The 23,261-nt window shown below is 40.7% G+C and overlaps 1 long non-coding RNA gene across 1 annotated transcript in view; it reads left to right on the top strand.

The window, feature by feature from the left end:
- Positions 1-23,261, top strand: part of LOC132378226 (uncharacterized) — a 105,572-nt gene that overhangs the window by 36,555 nt on the left and 45,756 nt on the right. Inside the window, exons 3-5 of the long non-coding RNA XR_009506924.1 lie at positions 1,842-2,031; positions 3,537-3,707; positions 14,219-14,490. This is a non-coding gene — a long non-coding RNA (uncharacterized LOC132378226). The remainder of the gene's footprint in view (positions 1-1,841; positions 2,032-3,536; positions 3,708-14,218; positions 14,491-23,261) is intronic.

Here is a 23,261-nt window from a genome sequence, read left to right as displayed (position 1 = left end):
AGATCTTGGGGTCCATGTCCATAGGACTCTCAAAGCTGCTGCAGTGTTGTTAAGAAGGCATATGGTGTGTTGGCATTCATCAGCCATGAGGTTGAGTTCATGAGCCAAGAGGTAATGTTACAGCTATAGATGACCTTGGTCAGACCCCACTTGGAGTCCTGTGTTCAGTTCTGGTTACTTCACTACAGGAAGGACGTGGATACTATAGAGAGAGTGCAGAGGAGATTTACAAGTTCATTTCCTGGATTGGAGGGAGTACCTTATGAGAATAGTTTGTGTGTACTTTTCTCCTTGGAGTGACTGGGGATGAGAGGTGACCTGATAGAAGTGTATAAGATGATGAGGGGCATTGATCGTATGGATAGCCAGAGACTTTTTCCCAGGACTGAAATGGCTAACATGAGGGGACATAGTTTTAAGGTACTTAGAAATAGATACTGAGGGGATGTCAGGGGTAGGTTTTTCACACAGAGAGTGGTGGGTGCATGAAATTCACTACTGGTGATGGTGATGCAAGCGGGTACAATAGGGTCTTTTAAGAGCCTCTTAGATAGGTACATGGAGATTAGAAAAATAGAGGATTATGCACTAGGGAAAAGCTAGTCAATTTCTAGAGTAGGTTACATGGTTGGTACAACATTGTGGGCCGAAAGGCCTGTAATGTGCTGTAAATTTCTATATTCTATGTTCTAATGTTTGTGTTTAATGCTGAAGGTGAAAATACTTGAACACTTGTATACTATTCAACAGAAAATACTTAAAGAAATACATTCTTCAAACACTTCTATTTACTACAACATCTCATTCAACATTTAGACAGCCTGATACTCTTTTATCTAACTAATGAAGACTCAGTAGCCACTTTATTAGGTACACATGTACAACTGCTCATTAGTGCAAATATCTAATCAGTCAATCATGTGACAGCAACTCAATGCATAAAAGCATGAGACATGGTCAAGAGGTTCAGTAGTTGTTCAGATCAAATATCAGAATGGGAGAAAAAAATGTGATCTAAGTGACTTTGACCATGGAATGATCAGATGGGGTGGTTTGAGTATCTCAGAAACTGCAGATCTCTAGGATTTTCACACACAACTGTCTCTAGAGTTTACAGAGAATGGTGCATAAATCAAAAACCACCCAGCGAGTGGGTGAAAATGACTTGTTAATGAGAGAGGTCAGAGGCCAGCAATCGGGGTTCAATTCTCACTGCTGTCTGTAAGGAGTTTGAATGTTCTCCCCATGACCACGTGGGTTTTCTCTGGTGCTTTGGTTTTCTCTCACATTTCAAAGATGTACTGGTTAGTAAATATTGAGCATGTGGGTGCTGGAAGCATGGTGTTACTTGTGGGTTGCCCCTAGCACATCCTCAGATTGTACTGGCTGTTGGCACAAATGTGTTCCGATGTTTGAATAAATGCGTGACAAATAAAACTAATCTTTAAAGTTTTGGGGTTTGAATTTGAGAATGTGACTAATCGCAGGTTTGGCACCATTTCCAGTTGGTCATTGAATTCTTGTCCCAACCCAGTGTCATGAATGCTCAGCTGATCCAGCAACATCTGAGAAGAGAAAAAGTTTGTTTATGTTTGGTTTCATTAAATCTGATATGTAAAAGGAAGCAACACACATAAAATGCTGGTGGAATGCAGCAGGCCAGGCAGCATCTGTAGGAAGAAGTACAGTTGACATTTTGGGCCGAGACCCTTTGTCAGAACTAACTGAAAGAAGAGGTAGTAAGAGCAAAAAAAAAGGAAGGCTGTTTTACTATGACAAATGGAAATAACAAGGAAAGAAGTCAATATTGCAGCTTTACTGTACGTGTTTGTTCATTTCAGCTAACTGCAACCAGATATGGTGACATAAAACCCTCAGCATAGTGAAAAATTCAAAGTTCAAAGCAAATTTATTACCAAAATACATACAAAGAAGTAAAATAGAATCAATGAAAAACTACAAAACAATCACTGCGCAAAAGAAGACAAACAGTGCAAATACTATACAAAACAGCAATGAATAAATGAACAGGTGAGTAAGTAAATAAATAACATGAATTTATAGAGTCCTTGAAATTGAGCCTATAGGTTGTGAAATCAGATCAGTTTAATGCAGTTTAATGTGGATAAATGTGAGGTTATCCACTTTGGTGGCAAGAACAGGAAGGCAGATTACTATCTAAATGGAGTCAAGTTAGGAAAAGGGGAAGTGCAACGAGATCTAGGTGTTCTTGTACATCAGTCAATGAAAGCAAGCATGCAGATGCAGCAGGTAGTGAAGAAAGCTAATGGCATGCTGGCCTTTATAACAAGAGGAATTGAGTATAGGAGTAAAGAGGTCCTTCTGCAGCTGTACAGGGCCCTGGTGAAACCCCACCTGGAGTACTGTGTGCAGTTTTGGTCTCCAGATTTGAGGAAGGACATTCTTGCTATTGAGGGAGTGCAGTGTAGGTTCACAAGGTTAATTCCCGGAATGGTGGGACTGTCATATGTTGAAAGATTGGAGCGATTGGGCTTGTATACATTGGAATTTAGAAGGATGAGAGGGGGTCTGATTGAAACATATAAGATTATTAAGGGATTGGACATGCTGGAGGCAGGAAGCACGTTCCCGCTGATGGGTGAGTCCAGAACTAGAGGCCACAGTTTAAGAATAAGGGGTAGGTCATTTAGAACAGAGATGTGGAAAACCGTTTTCACCCAGAGATTGGTGGATATGTGGAATGCTCTGCCCCAGAAGGCAGTGGAGGTCAAGTCTCTGGATGCATTCAAGAGAGAGTTAGATAGAGCTCTTATAGATAGCGGGGTCAAGGGATATAGGGAGAGTGCAGGAACGAGGTACTGATTGTGTATGATCAGCCATGATCACAGTGAATGGCGGTGCTGGCTAGAAGGGCCAAATGGCCTACTCCTGCACCTACTGTCTATTGTCTATTGTCTATCAGTGTTCAGTTGAGTGAAGTTATCCATGCTGTTTCAAGAGCCTGGTGGTTGAAGGGTAATAACTGTTCCTGATCCTGGAGGTGTGGTATCTGAGGCTCCTGCACTTCCTTCCCTATGACTGCAGTGAAAAGAGAGCATGACCTGGATGGTTAATGTCCTTGGTGATGGATGCTACCTTCTCGCTGGCAGCATTCCTTGTAGATGTGCTCGGTGGTGGTTAGATCTTTACTTGTGATGGACTGGGCTCCAAGCTCCTTAAAATTGTGCCTCCTCATATTGGCCATTTCTGCCTTGGGAAAATGTCTCTTGTTGTCTACTTGATCAATGCCTCTTATCGTTGTAATATTCCTTGTAGATGTGCTCAATTGTTAGTCATGCAAAAGACCAAAAGTTAGCTGAAACACAGATAGATGTGAGCAATGTGTATTCTGTAGGTGAGACGGGCAGGACACAGTTTCATGTTGATAATATGGGTGTTCAGACTAGAGGGCTAATGGGCTCTTTGAAAGACAATTAAGCCAAAGCAGATATAACCTGTGATTCATCACTTGTAGCAGCAAATGCGTCTTACAGAATATTAAACTTTCCTTCCAGAATTCCCGCAGATGTATTTGCTGTGAATGTTGCTACCCACTGTGAACATGAGATGAGTACAGAGCCAAAGGGATTGATGCTGCAACCTCAACATTTGACAGTTTATAGAAGTGACTCAGATGAAGGCATCAAAACTACAGCTACAAGTTTGCCGAGAACTCAGGCAGGAAGGTAAAAAAAACTAAAATGCTAGAAATCTCAACTGGTATGTAGCATTTTGACTTTATGTTTAAAGCTCAAAGTAAATTTATTATCAAAGTATCAAAGTACGTACAGTATATGTTACCATATACTACCCTGAGATTCATTTTTGTGTAGGCATTCACAGTAAAGCAAAGAAATACAAATAAATAAATAATACTGAGAATATGAATTGTACAGTGAAGATCCTTTGCCAGAACTGAGAGAAAAAGGAAAAAGCAATTACCGGTACATGTAAATTACAGAAAGTATATAAGTGGATGGTTAGGATAAAGGGAACATATTTAACAGGACGAGGCCACAATGATAGCTCTCATTGGAGCAATCTAGTTTCTCACTTAACCACCCCCCTCCATTAATCTATCAACTGATGAAAGCTTCAGACATTATTTATTTTGGATTTCCTGCATCAGCTGCTCTTTGACTTTCTGATAGAAGAGTCACGTGATCAGAATTAGGTTTATTAAAACTGACATGGCATGAAATTTGTTATTTTGCAGCAGTAGAAGTAGAAGCGTATAAATTACAAAATTACAAAAATAAATAGATAGTGCCAAAAGAGGAATAACGAGGTAGTGTCTATGCGTTCATGGTCCATTCAGAAATCTAATGGCGGAGAAGAAGCGATTCCTGAATTATTGAGTGTGGGTCTTTGGGCTTCTGCCTTTGATTTCACAGGTATTCATTTTCACTGCAGCTGATGAAAATGAAAGTGTCAAGCCAAGATGCAGGAGACACAAGAGACTGTAGATGCTTGAATCTGAACCAAAATATAAACTACTGGAGGAACATATGTGGAGGCAGAGAAGTGTTTTGGGCTGAGACCTGCATCAGGCCGACCTGGAAAGGGAGACATAAGAAGGGGAAAATGGGAAATGTGGCAGAACTTCAGGTACTGACTGGAAAAGGATTTGTGATGGAGGATAAAGCAGATCTTACTGACAGATTCAAGATTCAAGATTCAGGGAAAACAGCTCTAAAGGAAATTGAAGGAAAAGTTTCATCCAAAATACCCATTGGATAATCAATTCACTCTTCGTATTTTAGAATGTTTCTTTCCATGTCAGATTTCAATTTTCCTTTCAATTGTTACTATGGTGGATTTTTGCCTATGGTACTTTTTGGTGTTTTTGTTACATAGGACCACCTCCGTGTGTCATCAGCTCACTCCTTGAGATTTCTGATCCATTCTGCCCAAAGTCCTTCTTTTATCTTTTTATTTATCTCTGTTTCAAAGAATCAAAGTATGTATTCAGAATACAACTCTGAGATTCATCCTCCCACAGGCAGCCCCAAAACAAAGAAGCACCATGGAACCCGTTCAAAGAAAACATCAAACACTTAATGCGAAATAAAAGAACAAATTGTGCAAATGGCAAAAGGTGAGCGAATAACACCTAGAATATCAACATCAAACCAGGAGTTCAGGAGTATTCAGTTCAGCGCCATGCCACTAGCCGACTGCAGGGCCCAGAGACAGTCTCCAACAAAGCGTAACAGTCTGCACCAATTGCCCTGATCAAACTGCTCAAAAACAGCAAAATAAGAGTAATCAGAAATACGTGCAATATGAACCCAAAGTCCCGCAAAATGAGACCACAGCCACAAGACTCACCAAACAATTCTTGCAACATGGAACCCAAATCCTTTCCTCTGTCAGCAGCTAGCGAGAAGGAGAGGATGGCTGGTCAAACACAGGCAGACAGTGTCAAACATCTCCTCGCCCTCCACTCTCGTCTTCATTGACTTCAACCTTGCTCAGCGCCTCAATCAGGGAGAAGCAATGGTCTCAGGTCCTATCTCCAAGCTGCACACTCCACTCCTACTGTCACCAAGCTGCCTCAGAGACAGCAAGGTGCCAGGTGTCCCAGTTGACACAAAAATACACCATCAAAATGTAAATCACAGGTTCCAATCACACACGGCTCACTAGCAGAATCATATTTGAAATCAGAAGAAGTTAAAGTAGTTGCTTTGTGAACTGTCTACAGGTAATTGGCATTAGTCGCATACTTCACTGGCGCCATCTTGCCCTTCTGTATCTCCTAGCTTTCCCACTGCATCTCTTCGATTTGATACATTTTCGTCTACCCTTTAGCCATCTCCCCTTTGGATGCCAAAGTGAGAAAATCTTTGGGCAAGATGGAATATGGATGATAGTGTGGGTGAACTGGTAGGCACATTGAGATGTCATTCAGTATTCTATACCAAGTTGATGCCAGCTACTGGAAACTGGTCCACTGTAGAACATAGAACACTACAGCAAAGTACAGCCATTCAAACCACAATGTTGTGCCAGTGTTTTAATCTACTCCAGAGACAATCCAACCCTTCCCTTCTACATAGGCCTAACGTAGCTGCCTCCACCACTACCACCCTGTTCTCTGTGTAAAGAAAAAATATACCTCTGATATTCCCCCTATTTGCCCCTTCATATTAGCCATCATTTCCACTCTGATATCCACCTGATCTAAACCTCTATCTAGTCTCCTCTCATCTTTCTTTCACTCCAAAGAGAAAAGCCTAGCTTACTCAACCTAACCTCATAAGACATGCTCTCTAGTCCAAGCAGCATCCTGGTAGACCTCCTCTACATCCTCTCTAAAGCTTCCCTATCCCCTTATATTCCAATTATATTATAAAAATATATAATTATATACCCAGTTGTGTCATAGAGTGGTACAGTACAGAAGCAGGCCCTTTACCCATCTAGTCCTTACTGAACCGTTATTCTGTCTAGTCCAATTGACCTGCATCTGGAACGCAGCCCTCCATACCCTTCCTGTCCATGAACTTATCCAACCTTCTCTTAAATGTTGCCATTGAACAGCATCCACCAATTCTGTTGGCAGCTTGTTCCAAATTTGCACCTCTCACTGAGTGAAGAAGTTCCCCTTCAGGTTCCCCTCAAATATTTTACCTTGATAAGGTTGCATTCTTATCCATTTATAGTACATAGACATCATCTGCAAGGTGAAGACCATAGACCATAAGACCAGAAGACATGGGAACAGAATTCGACCATTTGGCCCATTGAGTTTGCTCTGCCATTTAATCATGGCTGATCCTTTTTTTCTCCTCCTCAACCCCATTTCTCAGCCTTCTCCCCATAACCTTTGATGCCATGTCCAATCAAGAATCTATCAGTCTCTGTCTTAAATGCACCCAATGACCTGGCCTCCACAGCTGCATGTGGCAACAAATTCCAAAAATTCGCCACCCTCTGGCTAAAGAAATTTCTCCACATCTCTGTTTTGAAAGAGCGCCCCTCGATCCTGAGGCTGTGCCCTCTTATCCTAGACTCTCCCACCATGGGAAACAGCCCAAATGAAACTTCCTCAACAACTGTTATTAAACATAACACCAGATTTACTGACTCCCCACCAAAACATATTTCAAAGCAGCCCCTAGAGTCAAGCCACAAAACAGTTGATCTCAAAGTTCAAAGTAAATTTATTATCAAAATACATACTGTATATGTCACCATTTCCAACTAAGTGATTCATGTTGTTGTGGAAATACTCAATAAGTCCAAGAACCACAATAGAATCAATGAAGGATTGCACCAGCAGGATGGACAAACAACCAAAGTGCAAAAAACAACAAACTGTGCAAATGCAAAAATTAATTAATAATAAAATTTTAAAATAAACAATAAATATTGAGAACATGTGAAGAAGTGTCCTTGAAATGGAGTCCATAGGTTGTGGGAACAGTTCAGTGATGGGGCGAGTGTTCAGAGAAGATATCTCACTGGTTCAAGAGCCTGATGGTGTAAGTCTTGAGGCTCCTGTTCCTCCTTCCTGATGGCTGTAGTGAGAAGAGAGCATAACCTGGGTAGTGGGATCCTTGATGATGGATGCTGCTTTCCTGTGGCAATGCTCCATGCAGACATATTTAATTGTGGGGAGGGCTTTACCCATGATGGACTGCATCATATCAACTAATTTTTGTAGGATTTTCCATTCAAGAGCATTGCTAGCGAACCAACGTGCATTCATAAATGAGTTCTGTGTTCAGTGAGATTAGAAATATTTTTAATTTTTTAAGCTCCATTAATTTGGGTAGAAGTCTATGGTGCTTGTTACAGCAGCATTGAGACTGATGGTAGCTTATTTAATTAGCTTAAATTTTAATTTGGTAGTCCATTACCCCTTAATGTATCCATTCTGATTTATTAAAACAATGCTTCAGTTTTCCTCATGTAGTAAATAAAATAACATAATTACTGCCTTTTTAAAATATTTTCCTCTTTAGTTGCTTCTGACTGCATTTCAGTATTGCAGTATTTTATATTAATCTTGCAATTATGGTCCTAAAAAGGTTATATTTGACATTTTGTTTTAAAGGCTCAGTGCTTTCAAGATAATTCTCTTCTGTAGAACTATATTTGGAATATCTATGCAGTTTCAAGTGCATTGATGCACTAGGTAAAATTTAGAATGACTTGAGTGCTTTCATAGAAAACTTTAGAATTTAGCACATTCAGTTAAATAAATCGGCAGTAGGAATGATTCAGTTCTTTAAAGTGCACAAGGCATTGGTAAAGTAATTTCCCAGTTAGTTATTTTTCATGAACAATGATCACTCAGTTGAAGGACAGAATTAATATGTGCTTTGAAATGGTATAAATGACAGGAATTTGGTTTTTCTTACAGAGGAATGTTAGAAGAAGTAAATTATGGTGTTCAGTGAGTGACTTCTCCAAGACAGATAGATGCAAAATTATAGCTTTGCATTTCCAGTGCATTAAGCTTTATAGCAAGAATATCAAAGGTGAAAATTTATCTCGTACTTGAACTATTTTGCTGATTAAAGCTTGTCAAATTGATGGGTGTGTTGAACTCACACACGCACACTCTCAACTGAACACCACTCCACTCCCTTTGCAATTTTTGCTCATTTCTTTCTCAAATCCTGCTCAAACATTGTTTACATTGTTTACATCTACATTACATCTACATCATTTATTATTGTATTGTAATTTGCCCTTTACTGTGCCTGTTGTCTTGTTTATTAACCATTGTACTGTCTTGCACTGTTTTGTGCACTTATGTAGTCCCGTGTAGGTCTGAAGTCTATGTAGTTTTGTGTTGTTTCACATAGTCTAGTGTAGTTTTGTGTTGTTTCAGGTAGCACCATGGTCCTGGAGGAAAGTTGTTTTGTTTTTGCTGTACCAACTACTGTACCAGCAGTTATGGTTGAAATGACAATAAAAGCAACTTGAACTTGAACTTGTATTGTCAACACTGACCCAGTACTAAGATTTAGGGAACAGACATTTAAAAAAATTAATTCATGTCAATAAGCTTTCTGTTAATTTCAGCCCCATTTACACTACAGACTTTATACCAGATTATGTTTCATCTGATGCAACTAAATAACAGTACACTCATTCTAGAATATCTCAGCTGGCAAGAAATTTTGTCCTACATATACAATCAGTAGCCACTTGATTAGGTACCTCCTGTAGCTCATCCACTTCAAGGTTTTATATGTTATCCATCAGAGATGCTCTTCTGCACACCACTGTTGTTACTTGAGTTCCTATCACCTTCTGTCGGCTTGAACTAGCCTGGCCATTCTCCTCTACTGATGTCTCACATTAACAAGACTTTTTCATCCACAGAACTGCTCACTGGATTTGTTTTGTTTTTTGTACCTTTCTCTGTAAACTTTAGAGACTGTTGTGCATGAAAATCCCAGGAGATCGGCAGTTTCTGAGATACTCAAACCACCCTGTCTGGCACCAACAGTCATTCCACAGTCAAAGTCATTTAGATCACATTTCTTTGCCATTCTTGGTCTGAACAACAATTCAATCTCTTGACCATATCTGCATGCTTGTATGCAGTGACTTGCTGCCACGTGATTGGCTGATTAGATATTTGATTTAGGGAGCAGGTGTACAGGTGTACCTGACTAAGTGGCCGCTGAGTGTATTTATAGACTACAATTCATCAGATGCCTTATGGAAGTTCTTCGGTAACTATAATGTTGACAAATCTACAAGCCTCAAATAAAGTTTCACTTATGTTGTGTTATTTTGTTAGTTTGTCTATATGGAACACACTTAGTTAAACAAAGTAGTTTTTATTTTGAGATTTTAAAACAAATTGCGACTTTCCATTTTATTACAAATGTATCTAAATGAAATTGCTCATGTTGTTTGTTCTCACCCAGCCCAAACAGGATAAATAATGAGAAAGTCTGAACATGTAAAATCTCACACACTCTTCATCTAGTGGAAAGTCATTCATGCATGTCAGTCTGAAACAAGGGAACTGAAATGTGGAGCTAACTGACTGAGATGTAGAGGCTCACTCAGGGCTTGAAGAGTGTTCTCACTTTCAGTGGAAATTGGATTTAGCTCCTTTTGGCAAAATTTGCACCTTCTACTTCTGACCACATGGAGTTCATCTGGAGTGCTCTGGTTCTGTCCCATGTCTCAAAGACATGTAGACTGATGGGTTCCTCATTATTTAGTTATTTATTTAGTGATATCATATGGAACAGGCCCTTCTGGCCCAATGAGTCACACCGCCCAGCAACCCATCTATTTTAACTCAGGCCTAATCATAAGACAATTTACAGTGACCAATTAGCCTACTAACTGGTGTATTTTTGGAATGTGGGAGGAAACCAGAACACTCATGAGAATAATGTACAGACTCCCTACAGACAAAGCCAGAATTGAACTCTGAATATCAGAAAGCTCGAGCTGTAATAACTTTGTGCTAAACCCTGCATTATATGATGGTACCCTATGACTGCACACTTTAAATTGCCCCTAATGTAGGTGAGTGGTGGAATCTGTGAAAAGAGATTGTGGGGATTGAGTAAATGTGTGGTTGGTTGGACTCTGAGTTGTAGAGTCTGTTTCCATGTCATGTCCCTCTCTTTGCGATGACACTAAATATAAGCTGTATGTGATGCTAACACCCAGTTACATCCTCCACAGAAAAATCGCAATGTTGATCAGAAGCATGTTACAAACAATTCAACAATGGCTTGGATGCAGGGCCAATGAAGGAACTGGCAGAGCTAATGGAAAAGGAGATGTGAGAGGCATGTTTCTTTGCACAGAGAATGGAGGGTGCCTGGAATGCACTGCCTTGTAGAAGCAGAAAGAGACATTTAGAATGGTACATGAATGTCAGGAAAATGGAAGGATATGGACTTCTGTAGGCAGAGGGGATTAGTTAGGGTACCCATTTGATTATTAATTCAATTGGATTGGTACAACATTGTGGGCTGAAAGGCCTGTTCCTGTGCTGTGCAGGTCAGTGGGGAAATATGCCAGGCCCAACATGAGCTCTCCCTACACCACTACTGAACAGCTGCATAGCAGAATTCTTTGGAGCAAAAAGTATCACAGGGGAAGGGATCACATTGTGTACAGAATAGTATGCGTGACCAGGTGCTTCACAACAAGTGGCAGCACACTGTTGTGTCGTACAGGTTACTGAAGATGAAGGTCATGCTGGGCAATTCTGATCTTCACAAGGATATACCAGAGCTGGCTGCATGCCAGTGGATTCTGCAATGGCCTGGGGGCTCGTCCCTCTTGACAGTGCTGCCCTCCAGTATTCACTCCCAGGAAGACAAGCTGGGTTGCCTTCATCTGCAGCTGCACTAGTGTAAGATGAGGAACTGCTGCAGGCTTTTTCTTGCAGAAGTGTAGCTCCAGAACAACATCCATGCGCCATCAATCTACAGGCCAAGACACTCAGGGACTTGGGCTATATGATTACTTCTAAAATATTATTTTATAATATTTCTGCTATCATAATCAATATGTTATATGTGCCATGTGCTGCATGTGAATGCTGGTAGTGTGTTTTGTACATTGGTGCCAGAGGAACGCTGTTTCATTTGGCTGTATTCATGTGTGTGATTGAATGATAATTAAACTTGAACTTGGAACTCTGATGCAAACCATATAAATAGGCTCCAGCCAGTGATGGTGGGGAGGCTTCAAGTGGACTGAAGACTGAAAATTGAACCAGCATGTGCAAGTCAATGGTGTCAGATTGGAGACCATTTATCTGACTTGTCATTTATAATACCAGCAACACACACAAGATGCTGGTGGAACACAACAGGCCAGCATCTATAGGAAGAAGTACAGTAGACGTTTCGGGCTGAGACCCTTCATCAGGACTAACTGAAAGAAAAGGTGGTAAGAGATATGGAAGTGGGAGGGGGAGGGGGAAATCCAAAATGATAGGAGAAGACAGGAGGGGGAAAGGTGAAGCTAAAAGCTGGAAAGGTGATTGGCAAAAGGGATACAGAGCTGGAGAAGGGAAAGGATCATGGTACAGGAGGCCTAGGGAGAAAGAAAGGGGGAGGGGAGCATCAGAGGGAGATGGAGAACAGACAAGGAGTGATTGTGAGAGGGGCAGAGAGAGCAAAGAAGGGAGGGAATAAATAAATAAAGGATGGGGTAAGAAGGGGAGGAGGGACATTAACAGAAGTTAGAGAAATCAATGTTAATGCCATCAGGTTAGAGGCTACCCAGACGGAATATCAGGTGTTGTTCCTTCAACCTGAGTGTGGCTTTATCTTGACAGTAGAGGAGGCCATGGATAGACATATCAAAATGGGAATGGGACGTGAAATTAAAATGCGTGGCCACTGGGAGGTCCTGCTAAATTTCCAGCATTAAGGGGCAAAAGTTTAGGGGTAACACGAGGGGGAACTTCTTTGCTCAGAGAGTGGTAGCTGTGTGGAACAAGCTTCCAGTAGAAGTGGTAGAGGCAGGTTTGATTTTATCATCTAAAAAAAATTGGATAGGTATATGGACAGGAAAGGAATGGAGGATTATTGGCTGAGTGCAGGTAGGTGGGACTAGGTGAGAGTAAGCGTTCGGCACAGACTAGAAGGGCTGAGATGGCCTGTTTCCGTGCTGTAATTGTTATATGGTTATATCTGCAGATTTCTCGTGTTTGCATTTATAATACCATTGCTGCCAGATTCATTGTGTGTATGTTGAACAAAGGTAGCACAGGACTGTAGTGGCTAGCTTTATAGCCCCAGCTGTAAGATAGGGGTTCATTTCCCACTGCTGTCTGTAAGGAGTCTGTACATTTTTTTCCGTGACTGTGTGAGGTTCCTCCACGTACTCCAGTTTCCTCCCACATAGCAGAGATGTACAGGTGAGAGTTAGTAAGTTGTGGGAATGCTATGTCAACACCGGCAACAATGTGGGCTGTCCTTGGACTGTGTTGGTCATTGAAGCAAATGATGTATTTCACTGTACGTTTCGATGTATATATGACAAATAAATCTAGCCTTTAAATCTCCTATCTTTATTTATGCTTTAACCAGGTCTCCCCTTAGCCTCTCATTTTAGCCAATGTACTTTGATTGAGCCAACATCCAGGTGAACCTTAATACACGCTATACGCCATATTTCCTGTAGTGGGGCAACTTAACTTTGCACATAATACTCCAAGTATGGCCTTATTAATATTTATACAGTTGCAACAAGTCCTCTGAACTTTTAGACACAATACTTCAAACAATGGGTTGTATGGGGAAAGGGTAGCACCTCTAGTGATGGAACTTTGCTAATTCTTGGGCAGCTCACTCACCTTTGTTCTCCACTGGACACTCAAATCTCACCCGCGTTTCCAAGTAGCTGTTTACATGTGATAGTGGCCACAGCCTGGTACACTGCTTCAACATGTGGTCTAAACCAGGAGAGGGTAGCCGACAGGTCTCATACGCCCGTGAGATAGGGATATGCCTGTTCTAGCATATGAAGTCAGTTTTGATAGACAGGGCCGCTGAGATCAACATTGAGATCCAGTAGCCAAGAAGGCAGGTCTGCAGCATTTTGTGGAGAGCAAGGGGGATGACAAGGCACTGATGAAGTCATTGTTAGCCTCTGCAATGAAGGAACACCCCACTTGTGCTGACCACCTGTACCCCTGTACCTGGCCTTCCAAGCCAAGGGGTTGGAACTGCCCCATTGCAACAGTTTTTCCAATTTAAAACCTCCCCCACATAGGTTTCCTGTTGGATATGGTGGACAACCAACACTTCAAACAATGAAGGGAAGCAAGATATATCCTTTCTTTACCATCCTATTCATATGACAAATAAAGCTCACCTTTCTTTACTTCTTTCAATGGTTCAGTCAAAAGCTCCAAAGAAGGAGTAAATGTTCTGGGTGTGACCTACAGCATTGTTAGCTCTACAGCCAATGTCATGTGCACAGAGCAAAATTACGCAAAATTACATTTGAAGTACTTCATCAAGTTGGTCCAATTTTACTCAACAGTTAGCATTAGCACAATTATACCAGGTAAAGTTGTCCCTATGCACATGAAATTGATCCAGGTTATAGTCTGTCACAATTATGCAAGTCAGAATGCTACAACCTAGCTAGAACTTAACCAAGGCTTTAATAAAAACATACTCTACACATTGTTGGTCAAAGTAACTTGATGCTTCATTCGAACAACTTTCTGCAGGAGCACCATCAAGACTGTCCTATCTGGCTGCATCAATGTGTGGTACAGAAGATGCAAGTCGTTGGATCACAAGACCCACTAAAGGACAATAAGAACTGTCAAGAGGATCATCAGGGTCTCCCTTTCCCCTACTTGTGACATTTACCAGGAACTTCGCAAACAAAGGGCCCAAAAGCATTGTTGAGGACTCCTACCACCAATCCTTTAGAGACTTTACACAATCTCTTTGACCCACTACCATCAGGAAGGAGGTACAGGTGACCCCACTTTACGTAAGTTTGCTTTACGCCACTTTGCTTTTACAAAAGACCTACATTTGTACCTGTTTTCCCTAACCGAAAGAAATCCAAAGAGGATTTTCGCTTTTGTGATAAAAGGCACCTACTTTAAACTTGTGTTTACCCTGAGAAAGACTACCATGACCGTAAAACCTTGCGTGGGCAGGTGTGTGCGCATGCGTGTACGTGTCAATTTTTTTTTCTACAAAAATCTTCCCAATTCTGGTAAGTGAAACTACACTGTACATACATTATTTCTACTTTATATTGGCTGTGTATTTATCATATCATTCCTGATTTTACTATATGTTGGTGTTATTTTAGGTTTTATGTGCTATTTTGGTATGATTCAGCAGGTTATTTTTGGGTCTGGGAATGCTCAAAAAATTTTCCCATACAAATTAATGGTAATTGCTTCTTCACTGTATGCCATTTCGGCTTACGAGAAGTTTCATAGGAATGCTGTACTTTCAGATAGCGGGAGAAACCTGTACTGTAGCTTCAGGACTTGGACTGCAAGACTGGGTAACTGTTTCTTGCCTCAGGCTGTGAGACTAATGAATAGCGTAACATCACTGAGGTCCCATCAATAGGACAGCGAGCTGTTTACTGTTTACCTGTACTTCACACTACATGCACTTTGAATTATATCTTATTAATGTATTTGATGTAATATTTTGTTTTATGTGTTGTGTGTGATATATGTTTTGTGGGTGATTGTGGTTTAGAGAAACATTGTTTCATTTGATTGTACAGCCAGATGGTAATGAACTTAATGTTGAGCTGTGTAAGATGTGCTCCTTCAGTGGATTGTGATGAGTTGCTTTGTACTGGGCCCCAGAGACTTATTGATGCTCATTTGATACAGCTCTTTATTTAACTTTTGTCTTTGGGATCTAAGTGTGACTGACAAAGTCAGCAATTTTGTCCAAAGCTCATTGAATTTGTGAAGGTAGCCACCTGTTTGAACCACTGCAGTCTTCTGGTGAGAATACCCCTGCTGTCCTGATAGTAGGGAGTTCCAAGATTTAGACGCATTGACAATGAAGGACTTGTGATATATTGGGATATTGCCACTAAGACCTCCAGCAGTAATGTCCTGGGATGGGGCTGATGAATTTCCAACAAGCACCGCCATCTAACTTCATTTACCAGGGCTGTTTACTGCCATTAGGTCAAAAGATGCATTGGTGTCACGAGCAGTCACTCTCATTCCATCTCCTACGTACAGTACTCATTGGACAGTAATTAAAACTAAGGTTTATTTGTCACATGTACATTGAAAATACAGTGAAAAGCATCATTTGCATCAATGACCAACAGAGTCAGAGGATGTGCTGAGGGCAGCCCACAAATGTCGGCATGCTTCTGGCACCAACATGACATGCCCACAACTCACTAATCGTACTAACCCATATGGTTTTGCAATGTGGGAGGAAACCAGAGCACCTGGAGTAACAGTAAGCACATGATATGCATTACTGCAGTCCGATAAAACAGGCCAATATTTTCTGAGGGGATATTAGTGATGACCAATGAATACAAGTCCAACAGCAGTTGATCTGAGTTGCCTGGTCTAAAAGTTGGTAGTAAGGAAGGCAAATTCAATGTTAGTATTCATTTCAAAAGGATTAGAATATAATATAAATGATGTAAGGCTGAAGCTTTAGAAGGCATTGGTCAGACCACTTCTGAAACATTGCGAACAGTCTTGGGCCCCTTATCTAAGAAACAATGTGCTTGGCATTGGAGAGGGTTTGCGAGAAGGATCCCTTGAATGAAAAGGTTAATGGATAAGGAGCATTTGATGGCTGTGGGCCCGTACTCTCTGAAGTTTAGAAGAGTAAGGGGGGGCGGCGGGATCTCATTACAACCTAGTGAATATTGTAAAGCCTAGATAGAGTGGATATGGAGAGGATGTTTCTTATAATGGAATATTCTAGAACAGGAGGGCACAACCTCAGAATACAAGAATATCCCTTTAGCACAGGGATGTAGAAGAATCTCATTAAGGGTGGTGAATTTGTGGAACTCATTTTGACAGACAGCTGTGGGGGAAAAAATCATTTGATATATTTAAAGCGAAAGTTGATAGGTTCTTATTTAGTAAAATTTCAAAGGTTACAGGGAGAAGGCAAATGAATGGGGTTGAGAGGGATAATAAAGCAGCCATAGATGGCCTAATCCAGCTCCAATGTCTAATGTCTAATGCTGTATGTAAATTTTGATTTCTTTAAAGCCACTTTATAAATCAGCTCTTACCAATATTGCTTCATTGCTCCCACTAGGAGTTCCGGATTTAATTATCATTAATAATGAGTCACTATTGTTTAATCAGGAGATGTGATGAGTCACCAATTAAATATTTTAATATCAAGTAACTCTAAATAAAAGCAACTGTTCTTAGAGTGTGGTGTTCTCTTCACATATCCAACTTTTAGAAATGGAATTGGAGTTAGTTTATTACTGTCATGTGTACCAAGCTACAGTAACAAGCTTGGTTTTTTTCACACTGATAAAATCATTACACAATAAGAAGGACTCTCCAATACACTCAGTGGTCACTTAATGAGGTACATCATCAAGTGGCCAGTGAGTGTATGTTCATGGCTTTCTGTTGCTGTAGACCATCCACTTCAAGATTCAATATGTTGTGCATTCAGAGATGCTTTTCTGCACATAACCGTTGTTTCATGTGGTTATTTGAGTTACTGTCACCTTCCTGTCAGCTTGAACCAGTATGGCTATTCTCCTCTAACCTCTCTCATTAATAAGGCATTCTTTCCTACAGAACTGCTTCTCACTGGCTGATTTCTGTTTTGCACACCATTCTCTGTAATCTCTAAAGACTGATGTTCATGAAAATCCCAGGAGATCATCAGTTTCTGAGATACTCAAACCACCCTATCTGGCACCAGCAATCAATCCAAGATCAAAGTCATTTAGATCACATTTCTTTCACATTCTATTGTTTGGTCTGAACAACAACTGAACATCTTAACCATGTTTGCATGCTTTTATGAATTGAGTTGCTGCCATGTGATTGACTGGTTAGATACAGGTGTAAAGGTATACCTAATAAAGTGACCACTGAATGTAAGTTCAGTTTTGTAAATGCTTCTTATCTGAAGCTTTAAGTGCATATTTTTAACATATTTCATTCTTAAATTCCTTCTATTTTCTTTGTTTTCATTTTGATTAGAGTACAGAAACGACACAATTGCAGACTGAAATATTCTTTCAATTCCTGACTTTGCCTATAAGCTATAGTAGTCCTGTAGTCCAATCTCTACAGACTAAACAGCTCATTGAAAACTCAAAGTGAAAATTGATATTACTTAACTCATAAATTCAGCTTACTTTATGTGTTAGTTGAGCCTAGATTTTCTGACCTGTCTTTTTCCAAATTATCTTTAATACTTTATAGATCTGAAACTAATCAATTAACCTCATCATTAATTGTGTTTTCTGTCTCACCTGACTGCTGGTGTGTTTCTGGAATGTTCTTGTGTTTACTTCAGATTTGCAATATCTGCAGCATTTTACTTTTAATAGCCCCTTACAAGATGAAACCACAACAGGACAGTGAGAAAGCAAAGGAAATACTGTATGGTGATTATAACCCATAACTCATGTCTACTAAATGTAGGTGATTTTTTGTGATGGTATCCAATGGCATAGGCGGATATTATTTGAATGGCCTTTAATAAAGTTTCACCTAAGAGACTCTTTCATATGAGGCAACATTTTCACACAGGTGGGTATGTGGAATGAGATGTCAAAGGAAGTGGTAGAGGTAGATACATATTAGCTTCATTTGTCACATGTATGTCGAAACATATAGTAAAATATATCCTTTGCATTAACAACCAACACAGTCTGGCATCAAGATAACATGCCCACAGCTTACTAACCCTAACCCATACACATTTGGAATGTGGGAGGAAACTGGAGCACATGGAGAAAACCTATGAGGTCATAAGGAGAATATACAAATTCCTTACAGACCGTAAAGCAATGCGCTAACCGCTACACTACCACACTGCCCTTCAATTTCAATTAAGCAATTGCAATGCTTAGAAGATGGATACATGGATAGGAAAGGTATAGAGGGACAATGGTCAAACACAGGCAAATGGCCTAGATTAGGCAAGCACTTTAGTCAGCATGGATGAGATGAGCCAAAAGACCTGTTTCCATTCTGTATAACACACACACACACACGTGCGCGCGCACGAATTTGAGGGGAAATGGATCGATAACCCAGAGTAAGACATTGCCCAAGTTCTCAGTATGAGGTACTTATGGAGTATAAGAAATGCAAGAGAACACCGAAGAAAGAAATCAGGAGGGCTAAAAGAAGGCACGAGTTTGTTCTAGCGGACAAGGTGAAGAAGAATCTTAAGGGATTCTACAGATATGTTAAGAGCAAAAGGATTGCAAGGGACAAAATTGCTCTTCTGGAAGATCAGAATGGTAATCCACATGTGAGCCAAAAGAGATGGGGAAAATCTTAAATACATTTTTGGCATCTGTATTTACTAAGATTTACTAAGGTACAGAGTCTACAGAAGTGAGGCAAAGCAGCATCAACTTCATGGATTACAGAGGAGAAGGTGTTTGCTGTCCTGAGGCAAATCAGAGTAAATAAATTCCCAGGGCCTGACAAGGTGTTCCCTCAGACCCTATGGGAGGCAAGTGCAGAAATTGGTGGATAGCCAATGTTTTTCAACTGTTTAAGAAAAGCTCTGAGCACAAAGCAAGAAATTATGGGATGGCACTTCTGACATTACTTGTGGGAAAGTTATTGGAAGGTATTCTAAGGGACTGGATATCTAAATATTTGGATAGACTATGGTCTGTTTAAGGATAATTTTTTGAGGAACTTACCAGGAAAGTGGATGAAGGCAAGGCAGTGGATGTTGTCTACATGGACTTTAGAAAGGCATTTGGCAAGGTCCTGCATGGGAGGTTGGTCAAGAAGGTTCAGTCATTTGGCATTCAAGGTGAGGTAATAAATTGGATTAGACTTTGGTTTTGTGGGAGAAGTCAAAGAGTGGGAGTAGATGGTTGCTTCTCTAACTGGAGGCCTGTGACTAGTGGAGTGCGACAGGGATCAGTGCTGGGTCCATTGTTGTTTGTCATCTATATCAACCATCTGGATGATAATGTGGTTAACTGGATCAGCAAATTTCTGGATGACACCAAGATTGGGGATGTAGTGGACAGCGAGGAAGACAATCATGACTTGCAGAGGGATTTGGATTGGCAGGAAGACTGGGCAGAAAAATAGCAGATGTAATTTAAAGCAGACAAGGTGTTGCACTTTGGTAGGACTAACTAGGGTAGGTCTTATACAGTGAACAGTAGGGCACTGAAAAGTGTGGTAGAACAAAGGGGATCTGGGAATACAGGCCAATAATTTGTTGAAAGTGGCATCACAGATAGATAAGGTTATAAAGAAAACCTCAGACTCTTTGGCCTTTATAAATCAAAGTATTGAGTACAGAAGATGAGATGTTATGTTGAAGTTGTATAAGACGTTGCTGAAGGCTAATTTGGAGCATTGTGTGCAGTTTTGATTACCAACCTACAGGAAAGATGTAAATAGCTTGAAAGCATGCAATGAAAATTTACCAGGATGTTTCTGGGTCTGGAGGACCTAGTTTTATGGAAAGATTGAATATGTTAGGATTTTGTACTCCTTAGAACGTAGCAGATTGAGTGGAGATTTGATAGATGTATACAAAATTATGAAGGGTATCAATAGGGTAAGTGTAAGCAGGCTTTTTCCACTGAGGTTGGGTGGGACTACCACCAGAGATCATGGGGTAAGAATGAAGAGTGAAAAGTTTAAGAGGAACATGTGGGGAAAACTTCTTCACTCAGAAGGTCATGAAAGTGTGGAGTGAGCTGCCAGCACAAGTGGTGCATGTGAGCTCAATTTCAACATATGAGCAAAGTTTGGATAGATACATGGATGGTAGGGTTATGGAGGGCTATGGTCTTGGTGCAGGCCAATAGAAGTAAGCAGTTTAAATGGTTTCAGCATTGACTAGATGGACAGAAGGGCCTGATTCTGTGCTGTGCTTGTCCATGACTCAAGAAAATTTACTGTACTTCACTGACGTGTTCAGTCTGAAATGCAACTTCAGAGTCTTCAGCTTTCAGGAGCAGATACACTACTGAGAGTGAGTTACAGCTGCTTGCAGAATATTAAAGAGAAAGAATAAAAATCTGTGTGGGAATATTGTCATGTTCACAGCTCCCATATTCCAGCACATCCCTGGCTATTTATAACACAGCGAAAACTATAACTGCATATCTTAGAAAGGTGAAAAATCAAGAATTATGGCTGTATCTTCATTAAAAGTAAATTTTGAATCATGGGGCAGTTTTAACTCCAACATGTAATAGTGCAAAGAATATAAACTGTGGTCCTCCTAGTAACTGTGTCTCTGCTGGAGGCAGGAATGGGTATGGCTTCTTGTCTGACCATCATACCTCCAAGAACTGAGTTGTTTGTTCGGACATTTTAAGCTAAACATTTAGTTTTATTGCCAGAGGATTGGTTAAATGAGCCTAACATTAATGAGAGAGATGGGATGAACTTTACATTGTCCATAAGGACCAAGGAATGTTGACCCTGGCTCAATATGATGTCCAACACTCCTCATAACTCTAATGTTCAAGTAGCATTTGCTTCCCTTCACATCTGGCTTCCTACACACTGCTGTAGTGAGGAATGTACATTGATACAATGGTTAGGTTTTGCAGGAACTGCAGAAAATTCTATCTTCTGGATTTAAGAGGTCATATTTCAGGTCTCAACCTGAAATGTCAACTGTTTATTCTTTTCCATAGATGCTGCCTGGCCTGATGAGTTCCTCAAGGCTTTTCTGTGTGTCGCTTAGATTTCCAGCATCTGCAGATTTCAGATTTCTTCATCTTCTGGCATCTTCTTTAGAAGGGCCAGTGTTTATGATGAATTTCTCAAACTGATTATAAACATTAACCCATTCCAGGGAATAAAATTACCACATATGTAAGCCCTTGCTGCAATATTTCAACACAAGGTCAATGATCAAAGCTCAAATATCGATCAGAAGTCCAGAAGAGAGGCTCATTTACTGGAGTCCCAAGTCTGTGAATCTCTGTGAGTCTGCTGGGGAATCCAGAAGCCCAATGTCTGCAAGTCTGAGTCTACTTGATGCACCATCAATAACTCTCAGAGATGGGAGGTGCTAATAGGCTTTTATTAGCAGCAAAAGGGACCATGACATCTTGGAGACTGAGGGAGGAGCTGTGCCTCCAATCGCCTTTATACAGTGGTCTGTGGGAGGAGCCACAGGAGCAGTCAGCAGAGGGGTGTGTCCAGACAGGTATGCATCGTTTACCACACTGCTGAAGACAGGAGGCTGAAGACCTGGGTTTGGAAGATTGCGTATGTTCATGGATGAATGGTGAGAAGAAAGAATGGGGTTTGTTTTGCTGTTGTTGCTTTGTTACTTGGTATGTTCTGCCAAGCATTGTGGGTATGCTATGTTGGTGTCAGAACGTGTAGCAATGGTTGCAGGCTACCCCCAGATCGGCTGGTGGCGCAGTGACATCCGTGCCGGGTTGCGTGTTGAGCTCACAACTCGACCTCGTAAAATAAAGAAAAATACTGCAAAGTATCTGTGTGAGGAGTGGCACGTCACACAGTCTTTTGTTCCGTGTCTTGTAAGGCATGAAAATGCCCGACACTGGCCTCTCAGGCCTGAGTCGATGTCATCATCATCATCATCGTCCCAGTACAACCTTGGGTGTACTAGTTGTTAGTACAGATGAAGCATTTCATTGTATGTTTCGATGTATAGCATATGTAATAAATAAACCCAAATCTGAAGATGAACTGCTAACAGATCTGCCCAAGACCTCCTATTTTTCCTTATTCATTTCCATTCTACACTTCTTCCACCCCTCCTAACAAACACACCCTTCTCCTTATCAAGCACTTCTTCACAAGCTCTGGATTTGGTGTTTTCAATACTTCCTTGATTCAGTCTGTAGACTCTTGGGGTCAGCAAGAGCTCTTGTTTACCTGGCATACCCAGTCGTCCCCATTGTCCTGTTGACCTTCAGTGACTTCCGAAAGCAAAGCAACAACTCAGTTTTCAAATTCTCCACAGTGTCACAATCCACTCACTACCTTTGTATTCTGCCATTGCTAGCCACTGAATCATTCCCATGATCATAGGTGCTCATGGCCCAACATTCCTGAATTCCCTGACTAAATCCTTCTTTCTTCTGTTAAATTCGTCCTTAATGCAATTTCCACGACATTTTCATTTAGTCACTTTCCTTAATATTTATCAGAGGTAGTTTTTTTTTACACAGAGAGTGGTAGATGAAAGCATAAATTGAATGGATAACAAGAGACTTTTTCCCAGGGCAGAAATGGCTAATACAGGGGTGCAAAATTTCAAAGTGATTGGAGAAAAGTATAAGGACGATATCAGAGATAAGGTTTTTTTACATGGAGACTGGTGGGTGCATGGAATGTACTGCCAGGTGTGGTGATTAAAGCAGATACATTAGACTCTAAGGTAGGCACATGGATGATAGAAAAATGGCTATGTGGGAGGGATGGATTATATACTAGAGCACATTAAAAGATTGGTGCAACATTGTGGGCTGAAGGGCCTGTACTGTGTTGTAGTGTTGTATGTTCTATTGTGGATTAGCAACATCTTTCAGAAGTTCCTTAAGATGTCTTGTTATGT

The sequence above is a fragment of the Hypanus sabinus genome, chromosome 20 (assembly GCF_030144855.1).
Source record: "Hypanus sabinus isolate sHypSab1 chromosome 20, sHypSab1.hap1, whole genome shotgun sequence".
NCBI classification, from domain to species: Eukaryota; Metazoa; Chordata; class Chondrichthyes; order Myliobatiformes; family Dasyatidae; genus Hypanus; species Hypanus sabinus.
The sequence above is the reverse complement of the archived record's forward strand: the minus strand, read 5'-3'. Positions and strand labels throughout refer to the sequence as shown.